This window comes from Oncorhynchus mykiss, chromosome 16, assembly GCF_057628025.1.
Source record: "Oncorhynchus mykiss isolate SJ-2025 chromosome 16, ASM5762802v1, whole genome shotgun sequence".
In the NCBI taxonomy this organism is placed as follows: Eukaryota; Metazoa; Chordata; class Actinopteri; order Salmoniformes; family Salmonidae; genus Oncorhynchus; species Oncorhynchus mykiss.
The window spans coordinates 74896201-74903880 of record NC_143037.1 but is presented as its reverse complement, the minus strand read 5'-3'; positions in this window follow the sequence as shown (position 1 = coordinate 74903880).

Sequence of the window (7680 nt, the reverse complement as noted above, 5' to 3'; positions counted from 1 at the left end):
CCACTAGTCTGTTTATCATTCCACTAGTCTGTTTATCATTCCACTAGTATGGGTACCAGTCTGTTTATCATTCCACTAGTCTGTTTATCGCCGTGTACGACGGCGTGTTCCAGTTCCCAGCAACGTCGCACAGCCATTGAAGAGTGTGACAACATTCCACAGGCCACAATCAACAGCCTGGCAAGTATCTTCACTGACATTTTCAAGATCTCCCTGACCGAGTCTGTAATACCTACATGTTTTAAGCAGACCAACCATAGTTCTTGTGCCCAAGAAAGCGAAGGTAACCTGCCTAAATAACTACCGCAGCGTAGCACTCACGTCGGTAGACATGAAGTGCTTTGACAGTCTGGTCATGTCCCACATCAACACCATAGTGCCCACAAAGCTCATCACTAAGCTAAGGACCCTGGCACTAAACACCTCCCTCTGCAACTGGTTCCTGGCCTTCCTGACGGACCACCCCCAGATGGTGAGGGTAGGCAACAACACATCCGCTACGCTGATCCTCAACACCGGGGCCCCTCAGCGGTGTGTGCTTAGTCTCCTACTGTACTCCCGGTTCACCCAAGACTGCATGGCCAAGCACAACTCCAACACCATCATTAAGTTCGCTGACATCACAATAGTGGTAGGCCTGATCACCGACAACAATGAAACCGCCTACAGGGAGGAGGTCAGAGACCTAGAAGTGTGGTGCCAGGACAACAACCTCTCCCTCAATGCGAGCAAGACAAAGGAGCTGATTGTTGACTACAGGAAAAGGGGGGGGCGAACACGCCCCCATTCACATCGACGGAGTTGTAGTGGAGCGGGTCGAGAGTTTGAAGTTCCTTGGTGTCCACATCACCAACAAACTATCATGGTCCAAACACACCAAGACAGTCGTGAAGAGGGCACGACAACACTGTTTCCCTCTCAGGAGACTGAAAAGATTATGCATGGGTTCCCAGATCCTCAAAAAGTTATACAGCTGCACCATCATTCCACTAGTCTTGCCTTAACATAAAAATATACATTAAACGTACTAGATGAAGACCTGGTATGGCAACTGCTTGGCATCCGACCGTAAGGCGCTACAGAGGGCAGTGCGTACGGCCCAGTACATCACTGGGGCCAAGCTTCCTGCCATCCAAGACATATATACTAGGCAGTGTCAAAGGAAGGCCCAAAAAATTGTCAAAGACTCCAGTCACCCAAGTCATAGACTCTCTCTGCTACTGCACGGCAAGTGGTACCGGAGCGCCAAGTCTAGGTCCAAAAGGCTTCTTAACAGCCATAATACTGCTGAACAATAAATAAAATGGCCACCCGGACTATTGACAATGACCCCTCCATGCTGCTGCTCACTGTTTATCATCATTTCACCCCTACCAACGTACAAATGACCTCAACTAACCTGTACTTCCACACATTGACTCGGTACCGGTACCCCCTGTATATAACCTCCACATTGACTCTGTACCGGTACCCCCTGTATATAGCCTCCACATTGACTCTGTACCGGTACCCCCTGTATATAGCCTCCACATTGACTCTGTACCGGTACCCCCTGTATATAGCCTCCACATTGACTCTGTACCGGTACCCCCTGTATATAGCCTCCACATTGACTCTGTACCGGTACCCCCTGTATATAACCTCCACATTGACTCTGTACCGGTAATCCCTGTATATAGCCTCCACATTGACTCGGTACCGGTATCCCCTGTATACAGCCTCCACATTGACTCTGTACCGGTACCCCCTGTATATAGCCTCCACGTTGACTCAGTACCGGTACCCCCTGTATACAGCCTCCACATTGACTCTGTACCGGTACCCCCTGTATATAGCCTCCACATTGACTCTGTACTGGTACCCCCTGTATATAGCCTCCACATTGACTCTGTACCGGTACCCCCTGTATATAGCCTCCACATTGACTCGGTACCGGTACCCCCTGTATACAGCCTCCACATTGACTCTGTACCGGTACCCCCTGTATATAGCCTCCACATTGACTCGGTACCGGTACCCCCTGTATATAGCCTCCACATTGACTCGGTACCGGTACCCCTGTATATAGCCTCCACATTGACTCGGTACCGGTACCCCCTGTATATAGCCTCCACATTGACTCGGTACCGGTACCCCCTGTATATAGCCTCCACATTGACTCTGTACCGGTACCCCCTGTATATAGCCTCCACATTGACTCTGTACCGGTACCCCCTGTATATAGCCTCCACATTGACTCTGTACCGGTACCCCCTGTATATAGCCTCCACATTGACTCTGTACCGGTACCCCCTGTATATAACCTCCACATTGACTCGGTACCGGTACCCCCTGTATATAGCCTCCACATTGACTCTGTACCGGTACCCCCTGTATATAGCCTCCACATTGACTCGGTACCGGTACCCCCTGTATATAGCCTCCACATTGACTCGGTACCGGTACCCCCTGTATATAGCCTGGTTATTGTTATGTTATTGTTTTACTTTTTATTTTAGTTAGTAAATATTTTCTTAACTCTATTTCTTGAACTGCATTGTTGGTTAAGGGCTTGTACATACTGTAAGCATTTCACTACACCTGTTGCATTTGGCGCATGTGACAAATACAATTTGATTTGATTTGATCAACTGTGCGAAGGGGATTTTTTTCGCGCTGCATGAGGCAAATGGTGGTCACACAAGACACTGACTGGTTTTGTGACCAACAGATGCATATCTGTATTCCCAGTCATGTGAAATACATAGATTAGGGCCTAATGAATTTATTTCAATTGACTGATTTCCTCATATGAACTTAAACTCAGTGAAAATCTTTGAAATGTTGGGTATGTTACATTTATATAGTTGATCTGTGTTTGTTTGGAACATTCTGTTTTACAGTAGACATTCGGTAAGGAAAATTGTTCAATAAAATGCTGTATTTTTCTTCTACATATAAGTAATCCATCGGTTTTCAATTTCAGACATTGTACATTATTTAATTCATGACATCTGTGTAAACTCCATAGAAACTATGCTGTGGAATGATAATATACCTTGAGGAAGATGCAATCAATGGCTTGTGAAATTAGCCAAAATGTTAATATTCTTGTTTTCTTATGATGGTTTTAAATATCAATCACTATCTCACATCCATGCACGACTATAGAGTTATTTATCAAGGTCACAGTCATGATCCCTTTTACAGCACTTGCCACTTTTCAGGTCGACATTTTAAACAAGACTTTGTCCTTAACTTTACTTGCCTGAATAGCTGAGAGGGTTTGGGCTTGTGAAGCCTGTACTAGTGATGGCAGGTAATGTACTGTACGTAGTAGTAGTGTGCCAATAGTAGCCAATGCTTATCTCTGTAGTACCAGATGCGTATTCATAGGTAGACCTACTACGGTGTGGTGTAAGACAATGCTTAGGTAAGTAGTCTTCTCCATTGGAACAGATGGTTATCCAGAGCCCAGCTGAGCCTGATATACAGTAGGTTGTATAACATCCCAGGACCAGGTTACTGTTGGCCAGCATACAGCATACAGTAGATACAACAGGTGATATAACATCCCAGGACCAGGTTACTGTTGGCCAGCATACAGCATACAGTAGATACAACAGGTGATATAACATCCCAGGACCAGGTTACTGTTGGCCAGCATACAGTATACAGTAGATACAACAGGTTATATAACATCCCAGGACCAGGTTACTGTTGGCCAGCATACAGCATACAGTAGATACAACAGGTGATATAACATCCCAGGACCAGGTTACTGTTGGCCAGGTCAACCTATACAGTACAGTAGGTCAATATAGGGCATTGTGGGTCCATTATTTCATGCTGAATAAGACTATGAATCTGTGTTAATTAGATGTTTATACATTTTTTATCTTTTTTCTCCCCTATTTCGTGAATTCCAAAACTGCGATCCAATTAGGATCTTGTGTCGTCGCTGCAACTCCCCAACGGGCTCAGGAGTGGCGAAAGGTCGGGTCATGAGTCCTCCGAAACGTGACCTGTTAAATCGTGCTTCCCTCTTAAGTCGACCCCCTACTTTTTTGAACATTCTGTTAAAAATCGCGCAACATTTCAGCGTCCTGATACTCTTGCCAGGAATATAGTATATGCATATGATTAGTATGTGTGGATAGAAAACACTCTGCAGTTTCTAAAACTGGTTAAATAATGTCTGTGTCTGCAATGTCTGCAAGCGAAATCCCAAGAAAAACCTGGTCACAAAAACCACAGAAAAGTATTAATCCGCCAGTCTCTGAATTGTTTATTGCAAGCAAAAATATATAGCCGGGAGCTTGCAGTTCCTACAACTTCCACACGATGTCACCAAAAACGTCATTTTCATTGACAAAAATCCTTTGCGTAATGACAAATAGATCCTTCATTTCGTCCAGCATACAGGAAGAGATTTTTGGAAGAGAGAGAAAGGACAACGTTTTCTTGAGTAGCTGCTATTGAATACAGATCGCCCAGTAATCAATTTGATCGATTATTAACGTTTACAAATACCTAAAGTTGGGTTACAAAAGTAGGTTGAAGTGTTTTGTCAAAGAAACTTAAATAATTTTAAAAAATGACGTTGCGTTTTGGAACGGAGCTTTTTCCTGAACCAGACAGGCTATACAAATTGATATTTTGGGCATACATGGACGGATTTAATCGGGAAAAAGACCCAATTGTGATGTTTATGGAACATATAGGAGTGCCAACAAAGAATATCATCAAAGGTAATGAATGTTTTATCTTTTATTTCTGCGTTTTGTGTAGCGCCGGCTACGCTAATTCTTTTGTTTACGTCCCCTTCAGGTATTTTGGGGTGTTGCATGCTATCAGATAATAGCTTCTCATGCTTTCGCCGAAAAGCATTTTAAAAATCTGACTTGTTGGCTAGATTCACAACGAGTGTAGCTTTAATTCAATACCCTGCATGTGTGTTTTAATGAACGTTTGAGTTTTAACGAGTACATTTAGCATTTAGCGTAGCGCATTTGCATTTCCAGGTGTCTAGATGGGACGTCTGCGTCTCAGGTGGGAGTAAGAGGTTTTAACCCACTCACTTAACCCAGAAGTCAGCTGCACCAATGTGTCGGAGTAAACACCGTTCAACTAACAACTGAAGTTAGCCCGCAGGCGCCCTGCCCGCCACAAGGGCTGCGTTTCAAACTCAAAGTTGACAGCCCTCTGGCCCTCTGGCTCTCTGGCCCTCTGGCCCTCTGGCCCTCTGGCTCTCTGGCCCTCTGGCCCTCTGGCCCTCTGGCCCTCTGGCTCTCTGGCCCTAAACCCTCAGCCCTTGAATTAAGTTTTACACCGTCAATCAACAAGGCTGCATTTTTGGCATGTCAGAAAGAAATATGAAGCTATCTTGCTAAAAAATATATATAGACATTGATTTGGCTTAGTCTCATAGCGAGGAGCCTATAAAACGTAACTCGATTCACCAAGGACGTTGCCTCGCCTATAATCACTCTCCCTTGCTTGGGCAAGGGACATTTGTACCTTAAATGTCCCTTGCCCAAGCAACATTTAAGGTACTAATGTCCCTTGCCCAAACAAGGGAGAGTGATTATCGGAGAGGCAACGTCCTTGGTGAATCTAGCTACGGACTTGGGTTGTGCCGTGGCGGAGATCTTTGTGGGCTATACTCGGCCTTGTCTCAGGATGGTAAGTTGGTGGTTGAAGATATCCCTCTAGTGGTGTGGGGGCTGTGCTTTGGCAAAGTGGGTGAGGTTATATCCTTCCTGTTTGGCCCTGTCCGGGGGTGTCATCGGATGGGGCCACAGTGTCTCCTGACCCCTCCTGTCTCAGCCTCCAGTATTTATGCTGCAGTAGTTTATGTGTCGGGGGGCTAGGGTCAGTCTGTTATATCTGGAGTACTTCTCCTGTCCTATCCGGTGTCCTGTGTGAATTTAAGTATGCTCTCTCTAATTCTCTCTTTCTCTCTTTCTTTCTCTCAGAGGACCTGAGCCCTAGGACCATGCCTCAGGACTACCTGACATGATGACTCCTTGCTGTCCCGAGTCCACCTGGCCGTGATGCTGCTCCAGTTTCAACTTTTCTGACTGTGATTATTATTATTTGACCATGCTGGTCATTTATGAACATTTGAACATCTTGGCCATGTTCTGTTATAATCTCCACCTGGCACAGTCAGAAGAGGACTGGCCACCCCACATAACCTGGTTCCTCTCTAGGTTTCTTCCTAGGTTTTGGCCTTTCTAGGGAGTTTTTCCTATTCACCGTGCTTCTACACCTGCATTGCTTGCTGTTTGGTGTTTTAGGCTGGGTTTCTGTACAGCACTTTGAGATATCAGCTGATGTACGAAGGGCTATATAAATACATTTGATTTGATTTGACTATCAACACATACTGAACAGCTCACAGTACAAACAGGAGCATGCTACATGAGCATGCTTCCCCTGCTCATCTCCTGGCATGTCCAGTCCATCCATTATCTCAGCCAATCATGGCTAGCTGGAAGGTTCCTGGCTTTTCCCCTGGCTAAACCAACAAGGCTTGTAAATGTAACAATTTTATTCATATTTATGGATGGAATACAAGTTTGTTATTAAAGCACATGAAAGTTCACACGTTCCAGAAGACATTTCTGCCCCCCCCCCCCCCCAGAAAAACACATTTTGATAAATTTTTTGTTGTTGTTTACATTCAAATGCTTCTCCTCTGAAGTAGTGATGTGTGACATACGTCTAGTTTCCTGAAACTATTAAAAAATGTGTGTGTGTGTGTGTGCGCCAGCTAGCAGAGCAGGCATGTAACATCAGAACACTTGACCCTGTCTGCCACCTCTTCTTGATTGAAGCACACTGACTGGTGGACAAGAGGGAAAACTAAAACGCTCAGAGATCATATTCTCTGAAGTAACAGAATCTAACATTCATCCTGTGGCTATAGGTGGTTGCCAGGACACGTTAGCAGTATAAATAATACATCATTATTTAATATAATACATCTTATAATGTCTATTTCCAAGACTTTCTCCTGTCTTCAAATTGCTTCTCTATTCATGGCCTTGATGGCAGAGCGAGGTTGAAACTGTTCCCCCCCATTTAGTTATGTTGTCAATGTCCTATTTATATAGTGAAAGGGTGAAGGACCTCCTCAGACCTCCTCTCTCTCTCTCTCTCTCTCTCTCTCTCTCTCTCTCTCCCACACTCTCTCTCGCTCTGTCTCCCTCTCTCTCTCTCTCTCTCTCTCTCTCTCTCTCTCTCTCTCACACTCTCTCTCGCTCCGTCTCCCTCTCTCTCTCTCTCTCTCTCTCTCTCTCTCACACTCTCTCGCTCCGTCTCCCTCGCTCTCTCTCTCTCTCTCTCTCTTCTCCTTCTCTCTCTCTATCTCTCCTCTGTCTCTCTCTCTTCTCTCTTCATTTTGTCTGTCTCTATTTCCCATCTAACCAGCCTTGTCCTGAGCAGCTGTCTGAGGTAAGAGGTAGGAGCCAGAGAGTGAGGGAAATTATATTTTTATTCATATGGAGTGTTACACTCAATGGATGTTTACAAAAGTAGTAAATCAATGTTGTTACACATGCAATTAAACACAGACTCAATTGGAATATAGTTTACTTTCTCTATGCAATTACATTTGTTTTTTTAATTTACATTTTATCAATCAAGTCAGTTAAGAACAGATTTGACGGCCTACCCCAGCCAAAACTGGACGAC